Source organism: Apium graveolens, chromosome 3, assembly GCF_009905375.1.
Source record: "Apium graveolens cultivar Ventura chromosome 3, ASM990537v1, whole genome shotgun sequence".
In the NCBI taxonomy this organism is placed as follows: Eukaryota; Viridiplantae; Streptophyta; class Magnoliopsida; order Apiales; family Apiaceae; genus Apium; species Apium graveolens.
The window spans coordinates 105,066,903-105,085,730 of record NC_133649.1 but is presented as its reverse complement, the minus strand read 5'-3'; the positions used below and the strand labels follow the sequence as shown (position 1 = coordinate 105,085,730).

The window sequence follows — 18,828 nt, the reverse complement described above, 5'->3', positions numbered from 1 at the left end:
TTACGCTATAGTTCCGGAACTAGCCTTAGATACCCTTAGTAACTTTAGATACCTATTAAGGGCGCGTAATTATTGAATTTTAGATGCCGACCACTGATAAAGTGTGGTAAATAAGAATAAGAATAAGATGCCGGCTACTGGCAAAGTGTGGTCGTAGATCAAGACTGTGGTACTTATAAGAATTATCGTTTCGTTCTGTTTTATTTTGTATTGATCTGTTATAAAATATGTTATGTTATAAAATCTGCTCTGTTCTGTTTTAAATTCTGAATTTTAAAATATAAAACTTTGGGTTGGATTTATTTTAGAAAATGTTTTACAAAATTATTATTGTTTTAAGAAAAATCGTTTTATTAAAACACCCATTATTTTTCTGTTTATGAGTTAGTCAATTTGTACTTGCTAAGTTTTATAGCTCACCCCTTTTAATATTTCAGGTTTGGAATTTAGAGCATATTGAGAATAATGAATGAGAATTATGTGGAGATCTGTGCTGCTTCGTTTCGTACTATTTGAATTAAAATAAAGGCTTTCTTTTTAGAAAATAAATTTGATAATCTGTTTAGACAATTAATATCGGATTTGTGGAGCTGCGTCTCTATTTTTATGATTTTGATTATTGAGTTTGACCGCTGCTTTGACTTTCGTTATATATTTTGAATTATCGAGTAAGAATTTATTTTATTTTTAGTTTTCGATTTAGAACTAATAGTCCGGAAGTGCGGGCTATTACAACTGTTCTTGATACCTCCGGCAGATGTTAGCCTGTGAGAAGGTACTGAAAGTATCACAAATTGTAATCATCCCATTGTTGGTACAAATTAACTCACCATAATTATAAAGTTTTGGAATGTCACGCCTTTGTAATGCATAATTTTTATTTAATAATTGACACAAGGGAACTAGCACGTTTTATCTTACAGTTAGGATCTCTGCGGAAACAACATTTTTACTCTTTTGAGCAGGGGGCTTTAACGTACATCTTATTCGCTGTAGATGCTACTTCACAATGTGGCAGCACCGTGTACCATTTGTTCTACTAAATCTAGAGTATTGAATATAAAGCTTCATGTCAAAAGATTCTTTCTTAATCTAAAATTATTGGTTGTTTGGGACATTAGTTTACAATTCCGCATGAAGAAGACTAAAACTCAGATCAGACCAAGTAATAACTAATAATATAACATAAGTAAATTTTATAAATTATCACTTCAATTGAAAACACGGCTACTAGAAATCTGGTCCTCGACATATAAAAAAAATCTGGATTGAAAGACACAAACAGTAAGAGATATTGTAGAATTTTAGAAACTATATCATTTTTCATGGAAAAACAAAAGAGACTGTATTATCAATTTCATGCATGCTTATAAAAAATACTTAAAACAAAAAAAGAAGCAAACCGGCTGATAAAAGCATTTAATTTTCAACAACATAGATATAGTTTAAAGTTTTAGTCATGCATAAATATGAAATTATCAGGTATGGGATAAAACTATTCTTAATTTAAACACCTGCAAAGGAAAAATTAAAGATGAGAGAGTGCATAGTCTCGATAATGAGGTGAAATAACTGAAATGATAATTGTGTTCATTTCAGCAACCCATCCAATATAGGCGCCACTGGTCATGTAGATTTCTGTTTTTTACGGTATTGGCATCCATTTTCTTCTTGTTTGGGTGATGGGTTATTGTAGTATACTCTCTGAGAGGCGGTAGACGGTATATTCCTAGCCGCATTCAGTGTCTGAATTAATTTTAATATCAAAAGCACACTTTTTCCCAACTATGTTCTTGATAATTGGTGGTGTAGCGATCACATTTATGTTCTAAGAGTATATCAAAATACAAATATTGTCAACACCTTGTTGTAATTGATATTGTTGTTGTAATGGAAGATACATGTTGGATTACCTCAGAAAGTTCAACAATAATTTTTTCCACGGGTACACCGATGAGCTTCTTGGCTTCCTCGCTAAATATTGTTCAACTCGTGTGTACTGGATCATCTTCCACACGAACAATAAGTCTGAAACTAATTGCAGAATAAAATATTATGCGTGTGGTATGAACAATGATAATTACAGTGCTACGAATACATTATTAACTTATTATGTGTTTGTTTATTAGAGTTAGTGATATTGGCGGTTGGTTTATAGTCATTAAATAGTAATAGTACTGTGACTTGAAGTCGCTTTCCTCCTTTACACAGTAGTTGCAATAATAGTTTCCATTTATAAAATGGACCTTGCGTGAGCATCTCGGGCAGCAGTTGTAGTACTATCCCTTGTCCTCCAACACAAAAATAATCCTGGCTTCGCATGTATGACGTATAACCTGAATATTTTAGGCAGTAGATAGAGAGTGATTGTTATGCTTACCATACTGCAGGGTCAAAAACTGATTTGAGGTTTTAGACATGTCAAGTAAAGAGTAGGCTCGTATACTTGCAAAGTACATATACTTGATTTATTTGACTAACGCTTCTGCAGTGGCTACTAAAATAGAATTATGCATATGTGTGTCAGTGTGTGTCTAGCTAGCTAGCCCTAATTATAACGATTTGTATATTTTCATTATTATTATTATTTAAATGTGTAATTATTGAATAATTAAATAATTAAAATATGCGTATGGGTTCTGTTAGTTGGATATTATTTTGTTATTAATTATGTGTGTTCGTTGGTGTTCGAAGATTATTTGTATAACTGTTTGTTGAGCTGTATTGTCTCGTTGTTAGTTGTAAAAGTGGTTTTAGGGCATATTTATTTGCATAAATATATGGATTGTCTCTAAAATTGTTTTTATGGTTTTTATAATTAAAATAATTATTTTTGGGATTTTATAAAATTTAGAAATCAATATTTCATCAATTATTTAGCCCTATATGATTTTTTGATTGCATTTATTTATAAAATCCGTATTTAATTCCAGAATTCTTTAAAAATTATGAAACTCATATTTATTTTAGTTTGAAGTATTCCGAGAATTTTAAAATTATTTTGGGAATTTTTGGGATTAATTTCACCCGCGCGTTGATTCGTTTAATTGATAAAAGCGGGTATAAATTGTGTTTCAAAAATTATTTTAAAATTTTAAAATTTACATTTTTATTTACTTCGGGATATTTCTTATATTTTAAGTCTATTTTCGTAATTTTATAGACTTATTTTATGTGCGGCTTGGCTCGATAAATTGCAAATTAGCGAAACATAAAGAGGACTATGGTACGTTTTATTAAGACGTGTCCTGATACAAAACATGTGTTGTGCAATTAGAATGGACACGAATTGCTCATTATGTTATTCACTTCTTCCAATCTCAATTACCATCTCTCTCTCGACAATTTTTCTTTAATTCATTCTCTTTTCTCTCTTTATTTCTTCCTCTCGACTCCCTCTGTCGCTATCCTCTCTTCTGTTGCTCCCCTGTGTGCTTGGTAATCTCTCTTCCTCGCTGTGTCTGCTTTCCGGCCGCTGCTATCTTCATTTTTCGGCCAAAATCCGTGTGTGTGTGAGTGGTAGGTGTGTGTGCGTATTGTGTATACATCTGTGTGTGTGCATTTGTGTGTTGTGTGTGTGTTGAATCTCCCGTGTTTCTCTGTGTGCCGCCCTGTTCTTTTCCTCCGACCGCCTTGATGCCGCCTGTTTTTCCGGTGAGGTGTCAACGGTGCGGTGGCGAGTATTATGTGTATATATCTATGTGTGGTTGTGTGTGTGCATCGCAGTATATGTGTGTATTGCGCCCTGTGTTGTTGTCGCCGGCTGTTGCGTTTCTGGCCCTGTTAATTGATTTCTTGGCCCACGCGCGCGTGCATGCAGGTTGGTTTTATGTTAGCTGCCAGTAATTCGAAGGCTGGGTGGTGATTTTTGTTTAATTCAATGATTGCTTTTGTGATTTATTAAATTTTAAATTTTAACTTCTAATTTTCGAATTATTTCGAGAATTTCAATCGGTGAAATTCGCGTTGGAAATCCGAATTATTCGGTACCCGCGAATTTTTCCCGCCGTCGGCGATGAGCCTCGGCGAGCCGACGGTGAACGGTGATGAATATTTCTGAGTCCTACGAATAAAAATAAAAATTATAAAACATGAATTAAAACATAAAAACATGAATATTAATTAATAACTGTATTTAGTTGGTGTTGGGAATTTGTGGATTGTTATTGTTGTAGTTGAATCGGTGGTTGGGAATTGTGATTGGGTTGTCGTTGTAGTTGTTGTGAATTGGTTTGACGTCGAGTTTTTCGACATGTTAGTCCAATAATTAAAGGAGGTGCTTCCCGATTTCTGGGAAATTAAATTACGGAAATACGGGGGCGTATCCAGTAATTATCGGAATGTCGAGCGATTATATACAAATATTTCATGCAAACCTGATTGTATGTTGAGTGAAACATTTTGCCAAAAAAAAATAATAACCCTAATTTCATAAAATGGCGAGTATACGTATTTTCTGAAAACGAACACCGAACCGACTTTCGAGAATGTGAACCCTAATTGATACGTGTATTATAATATTGAGTATGTTACGAGTCGGGTTTTGTTAACGTACGGGTAGATTGTTAGTGAGGATATGTCAAGCATAATCGAATGTCTAAGTTAGGGTATTTCGACTTTATTGGTTCTAGTCGGAAGGCCCGAGAGTTGGCACTGGACTAAAGATAACCTAGTGATCAGTCGACAAGTTCCGCAAGGTTCCAAGCAAAGGACCCGAGTGTCGAGGTCGGATCAAGAATAGTCAAATAGTAAGGCGATAAAGCCGAGTGTCCAAATCGGTTCAAGGTCAATCAGGAATAGTTGTAAAGCTCTGCAAGGAAAGTACCCCTGACCATATCTTCATGGTTCAGTAATATATGAATAATTGTTGATTTAAATTTACGTACTGGAACAGAACGTTTTAGGTTACGTATCCCCTGTGTTTCAAAATGTTTTGTTAACTGATGTTTTGGGGGAAAGAGTAACTTCTGAAAGTACCTATCTCTAAACTTTGAATGAAATGAAAATATTTTGGAAAATGTGCTGTGATAGAATTGTTTGAAAAGAGATAGGTAAGTGGTTTGGAAAACTGGATTAAGTTGATCAGATAATTGGATGAGCGTGCGTAAGGGCCCGTAACGGCCAGGAAGATAGCGTAAGAGGCGAAGTGGTTGCGCACCCTATTATAACCACCAGCCCAGCGTGACAGGGACCTAGCTAGTCTCTGAGTTCCGGAACAAGTTTCATAGGATGGCCAAGATAGAGTCGTCCTATGGAAATAGCCTGATCAGCTGTCTCACCAGGGATCATCCAATACTTTTATATCTGAGCGAGATTTTGTGGTTCCTGTAACAGAACTGATGATTTTGGGTCCTCGTAACGGGACAAATGGTTTATGGTTCCCGTAACGGAACAAATGGTTTATGGTTCCCGTAACGGAACAAATGGTTTTATGGTTCCTGTAATGGAACGAAAGATTTGGAAATGAAAGTAGCATGCTAAAATGGAACTCTGATATTTACACAGCACAGCTAATGAGATGTTTTATAGAGCATGCTAGCTATTGATATCCAGTTTTCATCGGCTTTCATCTGTTTTCACCTGTTTTACTTGTTTTTTTATAAACAAGTTATGATTCCTGTTCCTATAAATGTTTGGCATAAACTGTTTTTTATTATTATTCATATAGTGGTACTGATGAGCAATTGATTGCTCACCCTTGTAAAATGTTATATATATATTGCGGATACCTAGGAGATTTTTCCGTGGTAGTCAGGACAGAGTTCCAGTTCCTTCCGTGTCAGGCTCCTTTGAGGTAGTTGTGTTAGACCAAAAATGGTCTGTTGAGTTGCTGTGTTAAAATAGTATTGTCAAGGTGGTTGTAATGAGTTAGTTTTGTAGTAATTATAACCTAAGTCATACTTAAAACTGGAAAAGATCTTGGTAAGAGGGGTCATGATTATATTTTATCAGTGAAGAATTATATTATGTTAGTTGTTGTGTTGTGGATGACGTCAACTCCTGACGCCGGGGTTGAGGCCGTCACAGTAATTCTTTACCAAAATTGTGTGCTCTTTGCCATGCGAATGTGAACAATGTCTATATATATTTTTCAAGTTGACATAAATGCAGGAAGGTCTGATCGCCGTCATCCTAAAGCCCATACTTCTTGTGTACTTGGTCATTTGATGATAGATCCCATATTGAATTTTAAACTACCTTGGTTCTGCAAAACCAATTCACTAATTTTATTTATAGGTTTATGTCTCAACTTGATCACCTTTACACTTCAAAATTGAAATAATTATATATATATTACTACATGTTTTATTATTGTTCATCTATACTTCTCGAGGTTCCGTTTCATTTAGTTGAAAACACTGCACTCTAACACCACATCACGTGCTTATGATTTTCTTATCTTCGACATGTGAACCTGTTTGTCAACAACATGTGCATGGGTTGCATTGATGTTTTAACATGAAGCACACAATTGAAGATAAAATGTATGTTGAATATGGTATGTCAAACATGTGGGGAAATGATCATCAAGAAGAAGTTTGATCGTCCGTTTGCAAAGGTTGTGGGTTCATAACAGAGGTTCACAAATTCATATATAGGATGTATATAAAAATGTTTACTCAGAGAACAGGCCTCAGATTTGTACTTTGTTTTGTTTTCTTTCCTTATTGTTGTGTAATCTTGCTCCCCTAACATTCTGAGATTTTGTGAGGCCCTAAAATTTTTAATTCCCTCAATTTGGCTTATGCATAGTTGCTGTTTTGTGCCGACAATAAGGGATCTGCCAAATTCAAATATTTTTAGACCTCTCCAAAGGTATTATTTATACAAATTAACGTCCATAAAACCACTAAGCCAACATCACCACTACATATCAACTCATACATAAAATTTATACTCATTTCCACTATCAATCATCATGACTGACACATTTAGTCTCCCAACTAAATTTTAAACTAATACCCACACAAAAGGTATTAGCTTTCTCACATCTAGCCACCACGAATATTTTTCCATAATTCTTTACGTGTTCAGGATATTAGTTATCCCACAGTCAATAGTTTGCTTACCATATAGTAAAATTATAATATTTCAAAAAATTGTGTGTATATTTTAACTTATAAGCCACATATAAAAAACCACACATTGTTTCTCAGCAAATAAAACCATGAAAAAGGCTCATTAAAGCAAAAGCTAAAATATTTACGGGTTAATTACCAGTAAATTGGTGCATATATGAGATTATCAAGAGGCTGCGGGAGAAAAGGAACCTCTCAGTTTCTAATCCGTGTTAACAGGATAACATTTGCTCAGTAATTATATATTTCCTTGCTCAAGCATTGTATTTAGAATATTTTAATTATTAATATAATTTACGTATTTTTAATGTAAAAAGAAAACAATAAAAAAGCAAGATACCAAAGTCCTATATTTGCTCATCTTTCACAATTCAGAAGCAGTTGATCAAGAGAACTGTGTAATACAATTTCATAGCACAAATTACTGAAAAACATTTTGGTTGCAAAAAATAAGGTGCAACTGTATTACAAGGTTGGCTACTTAACCACGAGCTTCATACAAAGCATGCAATGCACACAATTATTCTCCAATTAATAAGGCGTCCTAATAATTTTACCAAACAATGAGATTGTTGAAAAACTAAAATCCTAGTATCACAAAGATACAAAAAAACAAGCCGGGTGTAAGTTCCAACCAAGGTCGTGATTTTGTTTTTTGACACAGAGAAATAACTCGGTGAATAATTAACAAATATTATAAACATCAGTAGATTTTATGGCATTAAAAAATTAACTCTTCTCTCATATTTGCGGTCATAGTACATACATCACGCACAGAGACGAGGGAAATTCATCAAACAGGACCAAAGTGGTATTCTTTAGCAGAACTGGCATTGATTAAGACGTTGATATTGTCATCCCCTTAAATGTACGTCAAGCATAGTGTATTTGAATATTTCCAGCACCTTAGATTTAAGTCACAAATATTTTCCAACTACAATTAAGCTTTTCTAACTCTATTTGAAATTTCTTTAGAGAGGACCATAAGTTTCTCCTCTAATTTATTAGTATCACAAGGCAACCATATAAAAACCCATGTACTTAAGGTTGTAATAAGTACCTACTCGAATATTTGAATTGCTACGAAGTTGACAAAGCAGTTACAATATACAATGTTAGGATTAGAATTCGTCGCACTCATTATCTCCGCAAAAATTTTAATTGGAAAACACTAAAATAATTTACATAGCAAACCATCTTTAAAGGGGAACGCATATATACATCATAAATACATAGACAATTGGCCTCAAATTTAACAAAAGTTAATAAATTTTCAGACCTCAAACAGTAAAGCTAATAAACATCATAAAATTCGATCACACACGCATACAACACAGATACGCAAACAACATAGATACTAACCTGGAATAGATAGTTATGTGCCAAGGCCCTTTCCTTTAACTCTCCTTCCTAAACGAGGAATTTAGATTGCAGAGACACGAACCCCACTTCGAATCCCTAATTCACAAGCAGGAAAATATAGATTAGTTGACCATTGAAAAATAGGATGGGTGTAACAAAAATGACAATTTTGCAATTCTATGTCAATTAAGGGTAAAATTGTATTTTTTTCAAGCAATTTTTGAGCTCATTTTGCCCTTAGTTCCTTTTTAATATATAGAAGGAGATTTCAGGTGTTATTTCTTTTACAAATTCTAGGGTGTTTACTCTAGTAGTAAAATAAGTGTTTTAATTTATGTTTATACAGGTGTTTACTCCAGTGAGACCCTTCTTATAATTAGAACTTAGTACATGGCTTAAAAATAGGTTTAATAACCCAACGTTATTAGATTTTCAAATTTTAAAGTAATAGACACATATTATACATATAATACATAAAAAAAATCATGACCTCCACAGTCACAATCATCGCATCAACTATTCTTCTGGCGTTCCACCACCCATCACACCATCACATGTTCACCATAATCACAACACAATCTATGTAATTCTATTAATTTTTCCATCAAAACATAACAACCCGTAACAAATTTATACTGGTTGCTTAGAATATATCTTTACTAATAATTTAATTCAAATTATCAAAATATGTATACGATTCACCAAATATACTTAATAATGGTTGCTTAGAATATATCTTTACTAATGATTTAATCCAAATTATCAAAATATGTATACGATTCACCAAATAAACTTACACAAATCACCAAAGTACTAAAAATTCAAGAAAAAACATAAAAGAATTAACACAAAGCACCTCACAAAAGTACCGAATTTTAATATAAATCACCTAAAAACTAACACAAAGCACCTCAGAGAAGTATCAAATATTAACACAAAGCACCGAATTTCAAGAAAAAGTACTAAAAATTCAACAAAGCACTAAAAACTCAACACAATGCACCTCACAAAAGTACCAAATTTAACAAAAATCACCTAAAAATTAACACAAAGCACCTCATAAAAGTACCGAATTTAACACAAATCACCTAAAAGCTAACACAAAGCACCTCACAAAAGTACCAAATATTGACACAAAGCACCGAATTTCAAGATAAAACACTAAAAAATCAACACAAAGCACCTTACTAAATACCAAATTTTAACACAAATCACCTAAAATCTAACACAAATCGGCAAATATCAACAACATACTATCAAACAAACCACCTGTATCATAAAATATACCACCACCATAACCACCATCTTTAATAGAATATTCATCCCTCACACCTCCATCACCATCATCACGCCATAACCAACTCCTTTACTTGAATTTATTTATTCCACTTGATCAGATCTGAAAGAGGAGTTAAAAAAAAGTCATACGCGATATATGTTTTTTTAGATTACAGTAATTGAAAATAGTAATTAAGATTCGACAAAAGGATATGATGGTCATAGATGAAGAGAGACTGTAGGTGGTGAGAGTGATGGTCGTAAGTGTAGAGAGAGAGAGGTTGTAGCTTGGGAGAGGAGAGAAAGAGAGGAGAGAGAAAATGATGACGGAGAGAGAAGATATATCTGATGCTGAGAAGAGAAAGAGAGTGTGGAGAGTGATAGAAAGTGAAAAGAATGATGAGAGCGCGTACAATTGCGTGGACTAAAATAATTAAAAAAGCACAGTTATGATTAAAAGGGACCTAGATAAATGGGTGGCTGATATTGAATCTAAGTTCTAATTTTAAGATAGGATCTCATTTGAACACTTTCCTATTTATACATTTATATCAATATATCGATATTCGACTATTATTTATATTTTATAGATGAAAAAATATTTGACTTGAATAAGCGAATATCTCTATTTTGAAATATTATTAAAAAATACTTTTTTATTTATATATGTGTTAATATTTTTGGCCCCCGAAAACTTTTGATATAGTGTCCGCCCCTACATGAACACACAATAGAAAAATCGATATTAAAAATGCCTTAAATATTTACCATGGGTACTGTTTATTTGTGTAATCTGCAATTCTGCATCAAATATTTGATTTTTTTACGTCAACTTTTTAGATTGAACACAAGCATGTTAATGCTTTTGTTTATGGTATTATTTAATACTAGCTTAAATCCCGTGCAATGCACGGGTTCGTTCATTTTGAAATAATTTTAAAAAAAATTATCCAATTATATAGTAACTTTAATATATTTATATAAATATATAATAATAATAGATTTATGTTAGATAATGAATCACACAGAGGGGGGAGGGTGATGTATTTTTATGTTTTTCTGCTTTTCTTAAATTGTTTATGGTAATGAACAGAGTAAATTAAAATCTTGTAGTTAATTGTGTTAGTACTGAATTTAGACAGATAAAACAATAAAGACAAATCTTTCAAAACTCACTTAATTTTATATTAAAATTAAGAATATTTTGCAATAAAATTTCTAGGCTCTTTATTGATAAAGAGCTTAGCTTCTTCCTCGAGAGAATACAAGATTTTTCTGATCTAAATTGTTTCTACTAACAAAGCATCCAGTGTTCACTTTATAGAACAGTAAACACTGGTTATTACATAGCATGTAACAGCAATGTACTAAACCCTATTTTTAGATAATCAAATCTTTTTCTGGCTTAGTGTATCTTTGCTAATCTTGCACGCCTGTGACTTTACTTTGCCAGATAATCTTGGCCTTTGATCTTGCACTCTTCAAGCTGCTTTTGTAGACTTGTCAATCCAACTGATTAGATTGTTTGTTGATTGATAATCTTGGATATTGAACTGGTTTGCACTTTGTATTTTGAGTTTTACCTCGAGATCTCCAGTTTGGCATATAAAGAACTTGACATCTCGATAAGTATATTGGCTTATCGAGATCTCTAATCACTCTACAGTTGATTTGACTTATCGAAGTCTCTTAGTTCTCTATAAGAGAATTTGGCTTGTCGAGATCTCTCATCTTCATGTCTTCACTTTGGCTTATCGATATCTCTGAGTTCTCTAGTGATATTTTTGACTGGTCAATATCTCAGAGTTCTCTAGTGATATTTTGACTTGTCGATATCTCAGAGTTTTCTAGTGAAGAAATGACTTGTCGATATCTCCATTCTTCATGTCTTCAAATTGGCTTGTTGATATCTCTGAGTTCTTTAGTAGCTTTCCTGACTTCTCGATAAGTCATTCTGGAGTTCTCGAATGACTTCTCTATAACACTTAATATGTGACTTGTAGAGATCTTGACTTAAAATATTTTTCCCCAAACATATTTATTCAACTCCAAGCTTCTTCATAATTCTTCTGAGGCATGATCTTCTTGATCTTCTTCCATATATAATTATTAGGCTTGATACTGTTTACAGAAAAATATTTTAGTCTGCTCTTATACATTTTTACAGACTTAAATGTTACAATACAAAATGTAGAACATAGATTATAATATAACTTACTCAGGGTTGTCAATTTTGACTTAGTCTTGTTATTATACAGGCATGTCTTGCACAATAATCTCCCCCAATTTGTGAGAAGATTGCTTATCACAAATTCATGTCTGTTAACAAGACTAACCCCAAGCTTCAATGGAAAATTAGAATAATACATAAAAATTGACACAAATACATCATTTATACATCAGGTGATTTCTTGAGTTTAAATAGTTACATGCATTAGACAAAACTGGGACTTTTAATTCTTCTCTAATGAGGTCCTTTAGATATACAAGAATTTCAAGTTCCTCTATGATTAATGTCCCTATTAAAGCTTCCACAAGTTTGAGTATGTCTTGCTTTGGATAACAGTCTGACATCTTAATCCTAAACTTTGAGAATGATCCATCTTTTACATTTAGAAATCTTCCATCTTTGGAAATTATGCTCATCCCATTTTCTTTGAGTTCTTCTGATCTTTTGATATATATTTCAATCTCCTTATCATACTTCCTCTTCTTCTCCTCATATTTAGCTTTATTCCTTGCTCTTCTTTCCTCCCTTGCAATCAACCATTCATCTAAAACAGATCTCCATGCTCTTGTAGCAGTGTCCTTGTCCTTTAGTAAACTTATCACTCTTTTAATTTATGTGGGAGAGAAAGTGTCCATTAAGGTACTGTCAAGAAATGTTGCCTGAAAATAATTTATGTTGTTGAAAATAATCTTCATCTGAGATGCACCGGTTTAGAGGTAGAAAATCACTTTGCTGAAACAGTTCCAGATGGGCCTCTCAGTAACCTGTACTTTTTCAGTATGTTTAGCTTTCTTAGGTTTCCTACCAACAGACTTGTAGTTAACTTTGAGTGATAGTTTTACAGAAGGTAGGTCTGTAATTTTCTTGAGAACTATTTGGCTTGTGGTGATTGGTATTTCAGAAAGGTGTTAGCAGTTTGTTTGTATAGGAATTTAGGCTTTGAGGTAGGAGGTGGTTCAGTGTATGATTTGGATGGCTTTGAAAGTTGAGCTTGATTTGTTTGGATTTTTAGGGTTTGTTATAATTCTGAGCCATCCTGCTTTTTCTTACTTCTCCTTTATTGTCCTATTTTCTTGTCACCATCCTTCTTCTCATCCTGCTTCTTATCCTTGCTACCAGTTGCTCTTGATGATTGACTTGGATTTGAGCCAGAAGGTTTTTGTTCACCATGCTTCTGCTCATCATCATCCTTGTCATTTCTTAGATTAAACTGAGTAGGTGGCAACATGGTGTCAAAGTTCATTAGGTATCTGTCTAGAATCTGTATCATCTCATCATCCTCATGCTTCTTGCTCCTTTTGTAATTTAGATCAGACTGCAAAGTCATGATCAACCTCATGTTTGATGTGACACTATTTTTATGAACAAGGAAATGTTTGCATTTCTTGGTTGTTGGACAGATGTGACCTACCCCTTTATTTGGATATGGATAAGCTTCAGGAAAAGCTGCTATCTGTGCATTTTTGAGCTCATGAAGAAGTTGGGTGTCTTCTGGAATAACTGGATTTACTCTGTCAATCATTACATCCAGTTTAGATGCTTTTAAGGTTTTAAGATTTGGAAGAGACACCTGAAGACATCTGTCTACACCACCATCATTGATATTCATAACAATTCTTTTCTCCAAGAAATTATCAATTTTTACAACTACTGCCCTGATGAAGTTGATGTTCTTGGCCAAAGCTTTCTTGTAGGTCATGTAATTGCTTTGAAGAGACATTCTTAGTACTGCAAGAAGTTCACTGAATTTCTGGTCTTGATTGGGTCCTTCTGCAGCCTTTAGAAGTCTTTCTTTTCTAACATTAACTTGAGCACTTAAAGAGCTTTGACCAACCTGAATAGGCTCTTTAGACTTAGCTTTAGCATCCCTGGATTGTTAAATCCTAGCCTCAATCTCCCCCTTAGTCTTGGTGACAGGCATGAGTAGGGGAGTTGGTAATTCTGGCCTTATTTCTTCAGGTAGAGAGGGAAATGGTATGTTGAGCTTCCCCATGATGGCACCCAAAGAAACAGAATTCTGGATTTGTAGATGCTTGTGAGAGTCCACCAGGGTCTTGATATCTGATTGTTGACTCTTGACTAGAGAAGTCAAAGTCTGAACTTGAGCATTGAGGGATGCATTTGAAGTCTCTAGAGAAGCAACCTGTGCCTTGAGATCTTGAATATCTTGAGTAGAGGAGCTTGAAGTAAAGGTTGAGGTAGATGGTCCAAATGAAGCTTGCACATGCTTCTGTATTTCATCAATGACCAAAGGGGAAAGAGTGTATCTTGCAGTGTGCATCTGATCCAACTTCCACCTTTTGTCATTAGAATTTGTTATATGATCTTGAACTACCTTGTGCAAGGCTACAAAGGATTCCTTGAGTTGTGTGACACTCTTATCCACCCCACTTAGATCATACCTTGACATTTGTTCAGAAAAGGTTTTGAATTGATTCTTGATCTACACTTATGAGGGGATTATTTCATCCATCTTTCTTCTCACCATTCCCATTATTTTGTCTTCATGACCAGTCAACTTGATTGCTAGAGCTTTACCAAAGAGATGGAAAGCTTTGAGTTGAGCTTTGGAGACTTCATTCATTGTATCATAAACCTCACCAGGAGTTAGAGCTTTGGCATTGCTTCCCAAAATGGTTAGATAGTCTGCCCTGAATTTAGCCAAAACATCTTCCATCTCCAGACTATAGTCCTTGTTCAGCCAAGCATCACAGTAATCCTGGTTAGACATATCTGAGGTTAGCATTTGTTAAGAGATGTGAGCAAGTCCAGACAACTGATCCACTAGAAGATCATCCACAGTTGTTTGTTGAGCTTCAGCTGTATGCAACCATTGGGAGATGAGGTGAGGTTGTTGAGAGGTTGAGGTTGAGGGTTGAAGTGTAGGGTCAGAACCACCTGTGACAGGAGTCACAGTTTGACTCACATATTTCTCTTTATTTATGACGGGGCGTTGTTCCTCACTAGTTATGGGAACCTCCATTTGAATTGGAGGGGATTTGACTGTGCTACTGTCATCTGCAACAGCCTCAAACTCTTATGTGTCTTGCACCACACTATCACTTAAATGTACTATACTTACCTCCTCTATGATAGGATCATTGGCAATTGTACTCCCAGCTTCAATTGTCAAAGTAATTTCAGCCAGGGTTTTGAAGGGAGTTGTTCCTTAAACATGAACCTCCAATTGAAATGAAGAGGATTTAGATAGCTCCCCCTCAGGAGTACTACCCTCAAACCTGACAGTCTATGAATACTGATTTGCACATGAAGGTGTATTTGTGATCTCCATGGGGTATTCGGTAAAAACTGATGAATCCCCCATGTTTGTGTTGGTGTCTCACCAACTAATTGTGGTTTCTGGGTGGTGAGCAAGGTTTCTTGAACTAAGTCACTTGATTGGGGAAACACTTGAGGATTTGATTCAAGTGCTTCAGTATAGGAAGAAGAAACATTAGATATAAGATTGTGAAGCTCAAGACTGAGTATTGACAGCTCCCCCTGAATGGATGAGGGAGCTTCAGGGGATGTGCTCTCCTTGTGTGTGGCATCCTTATTTCTTCTACAATACACTTGGATTTGTTCAAGTGTTGGTTGTGCAGACTCTGTACAAGGTGCATTAGGGAGAATGCTCTTTTTAATAGAAACACCCTGTTGAGAGGATGTTTCTAGAATCTGTTTTGGCCCCATTTGTACAACTGCATCCTTTTGGGAGGATACAGAGGTGGTTTGAGTGGTCAACTTAGTTTTCTTATCCTTCTTTATTTTTCTGACCAAGGGTGACTCAGGTTGCATTTGTTCCTCACCACTCTCATTCATAACTGTAAGGGTTATCTCCTTTCTCTATTTTTTACTCACTTCATCCTTTTGAGAGGATGAAGTGGTTGGTTTCCTAACTGCTAATGGTTTTGAAGAAGTAGGCTCAACATGGGTAGGTTCCTGTGGGTGTGCCTGTGTTTGTGCTTCCACAGGCTCAGGAACCATTGTTACACTAGCTTGACTCACATTGGTTCTCATGTCAGGCATAAGGTAAGGATAGGTCTTAAATCTTTCAATCATGAAAGGTGTTAACTTAAGACCCACCTGTACCTTATTTTTAGTAGTAAGTGATCCAAATAGAATTTTGGACACTTGCTTACAGTTGCCTATTAGTGACCTATCTACACCTTCAAGCATATGTATGTCATTCACTTTATGATTTAAAGCATACATAATGAATCTTGGAAGGAAATTTTTTTACCTCTTGAAATGAATGGCACGATGAGCCTGGTGCTCAGTTCCTCCAGAATGTAGTGTCCTACATTGACCTGTTTGTTGTGAGCCATTGAGTAGACCAGCTTCTGGACAACACTAGAAATGTTGTCAAATCCTGATTTCCTACATGTGAAAGCTCTTATCACAGAATCAAACAGAAAAGACCATTCCCTTCTCGGATTTTTCTTGTTCAAGTTGGCCAAGTTAATCTTCTCAGAGTAGTTGATGAAGTCCATAAATTCATACAGATCATCCTGAGTTGGGATCCCTACTACCTTGTCAGTTGGAATGTTCAAGGCCAAGTTCATGTCAGCTTCAGTTATCTCAACTCGTTATCCTTTGATTTGACAGTTAACAACCAGGCTTGAAGATTGATCTTCATGCACAACTGTCCTAGCTATAGCCGTGTTCCAAAAATCACCTAAAACATCCAGATAGAGAACTGGATTAGCTGTGAGAGCTCTAACAAAATAGGTCTCAGACAAGAAATTGATAAAACTTTTGAAAGTTTCAGGAGCTTGGTTTGCATCTAAGAATGCAAGGAAGTTGGTCTCCTTTGGGATGAAGGGTAGAATATTGTTTGCTGCCATTGTTATGAGTGTGAAGATTAATGGGTAAAAGAAATTAGAGAAAAGGATTCGAAACTAGAGAGAAATCGGTTTTGGATTGAAAAAGCCAGGTCACTTAGTGTTCTCGAAGGCGTAAGTATATGTGTATCCAGATGTCGGGGTATTTATAGTAAAAGCAGATGACTTATCGAGAAGTTAAAAATAGACGTTTGGAGTATACTTATCGAGAAGTCATTTTGAAGGTGAATTACATATCGAGAAGTCATTTTAATTTACTCTTTAGAGAACTAAAAATTAACTTATCGAGATGTCAAATAAATACCCAGTTTGTCCAAAAATGGACTGAATTATTTCCAATTTTTATTTGAATAAATCAAAATAAAATCAGAATAATTTTGTCAAAAGTATTTTACTAAAATAATTTATTGGATTAAATTATTTCAGTTCTTTGTTATTTATAAGTCTAAAATTATAGTTGTAAAGAACTCTGTGAGTTAACACTTATAGAGAACTCTACAATGACTTATCGATAAGTCATAATAAAGCTTATCGAGAAGTCACTCGAGAAGTCAGTAAATTGACTTATCGATAACTCACTCGAGAAGTCTTAAAATGACTTGTCGATAAGTCAATTTGACTTATCGAGAACTCAGTTCTCTATATACTTTTGATCACTTTGATTCTGCCTTCTGTTAATTTTACATACTGAGAATGTAAATTAACATTCAGACAGTTTACTTAGAATTTGAAAAATTCCAATCTAAATTTTGAATTTTGAAAAATAAATATGCAGAGATATCTGAAATATTTATAATTCATATTTCAGTTAATTTCTAATTAAATCAAATTAATTTTGATTTACTAGAAATTAATTTGCTGCAACACATTAGCTGAGTTCTTGCCTTAGGATGAAGGATTAAGAATTCCAATTTCACCTATAAATCTAGTGAAAGTTGCGTCATCCAATGGTTTAGTAAAATTTTTTTTCTGTTGGAACAAAAATGAGCTCAATGGTACCATTTACAGTATGTTCTCTGATAAAATGGTACCTTACATCAATGTGCTTTGTCCTAGAATGATTAACTGGATTAACCACAATATATATAGCACTAGTATTGTCACACATGATTGGAATTTTGTTACACTAGGCCATAGTCCATTAGCTGATTTCTAATCCAAAGCACTTGAGCACAATAACTTCCAGCAGCTATGTACTCAGCTTCAGCTGTGGAAGTTGACACAGATTGTTGTTTCTTGCTATACCAGGATACAAGTCTTTGTCCAAGAAACTGACAGCTTCCACTAGTACTCTTTCTGTCAAACCTGCATCCAGCAAAATCTGCATCTGTATATCCAACAACTTCAAAACCAGTTCCCTTATGTGACGGCCTCAACCCCGGGGTCAGGAGTTGACATCACCAACAACGAGAATAATAAGCATAATATAATCCAAACCATTAATAATACATAACCACGACCCCTTTACCAAGACCTTTACCAGGTTTAAGTATGACTTAGGTTATTACAAAACCAACTTACTACAAACAATCTGAACAATACTAACTTAATACAGCAACTCAACAGACCACCTTTGGTCCAACACAACTATATCAGAGGAGCCTGGTACTGAAAGAACTAGAACTCTGCCCTGACTACGACGGGAGAATCGTTTAAGCATCTACAATACATATATACAAAACATTCTGCAAGGGTGAGCAATCAATTGCTCAGCAGTACCACTATATGAATAACAAGTAAAATGATTTAAACTAAGGCAGTTATAGGAACAAAATTCATAACTCGTTAGATCACAAGTAAAACATATATAAACTAGATGTCAAAACTAGCATGCTCTATAAAGCAAAATCAACAGTCGTGTGCTGTGCATAAATACCAGAGTTCAATTTTAGCATGTTATTTTCATTTCCAATACCACCATTCCATTACAGGAACCATAAAACCATTTGTCCCATTACGGGGAACACAAAACCATTTGTTCCGTTACTGGAACCACAATCACAATCAGATTTGTATTGGGTGTTATCTAGGGACGGCT

At 34.6% G+C, this 18,828-nt stretch overlaps 1 long non-coding RNA gene across 1 annotated transcript; it reads right to left on the bottom strand.

Annotated features, from left to right (window-relative positions):
• Nucleotides 1-1,964: 1,964 nt before the first annotated feature.
• LOC141710843 (uncharacterized) lies at nt 1,965-10,097 on the bottom strand. The gene is made up of 3 exons (XR_012571092.1): nt 9,711-10,097; nt 8,442-8,537; nt 1,965-2,336 (listed from the first exon to the last, which is right to left on the bottom strand). It is a non-coding gene; the product is annotated as an uncharacterized LOC141710843 (long non-coding RNA).
• Between the last annotated feature and the right edge of the window lie 8,731 nt (nt 10,098-18,828).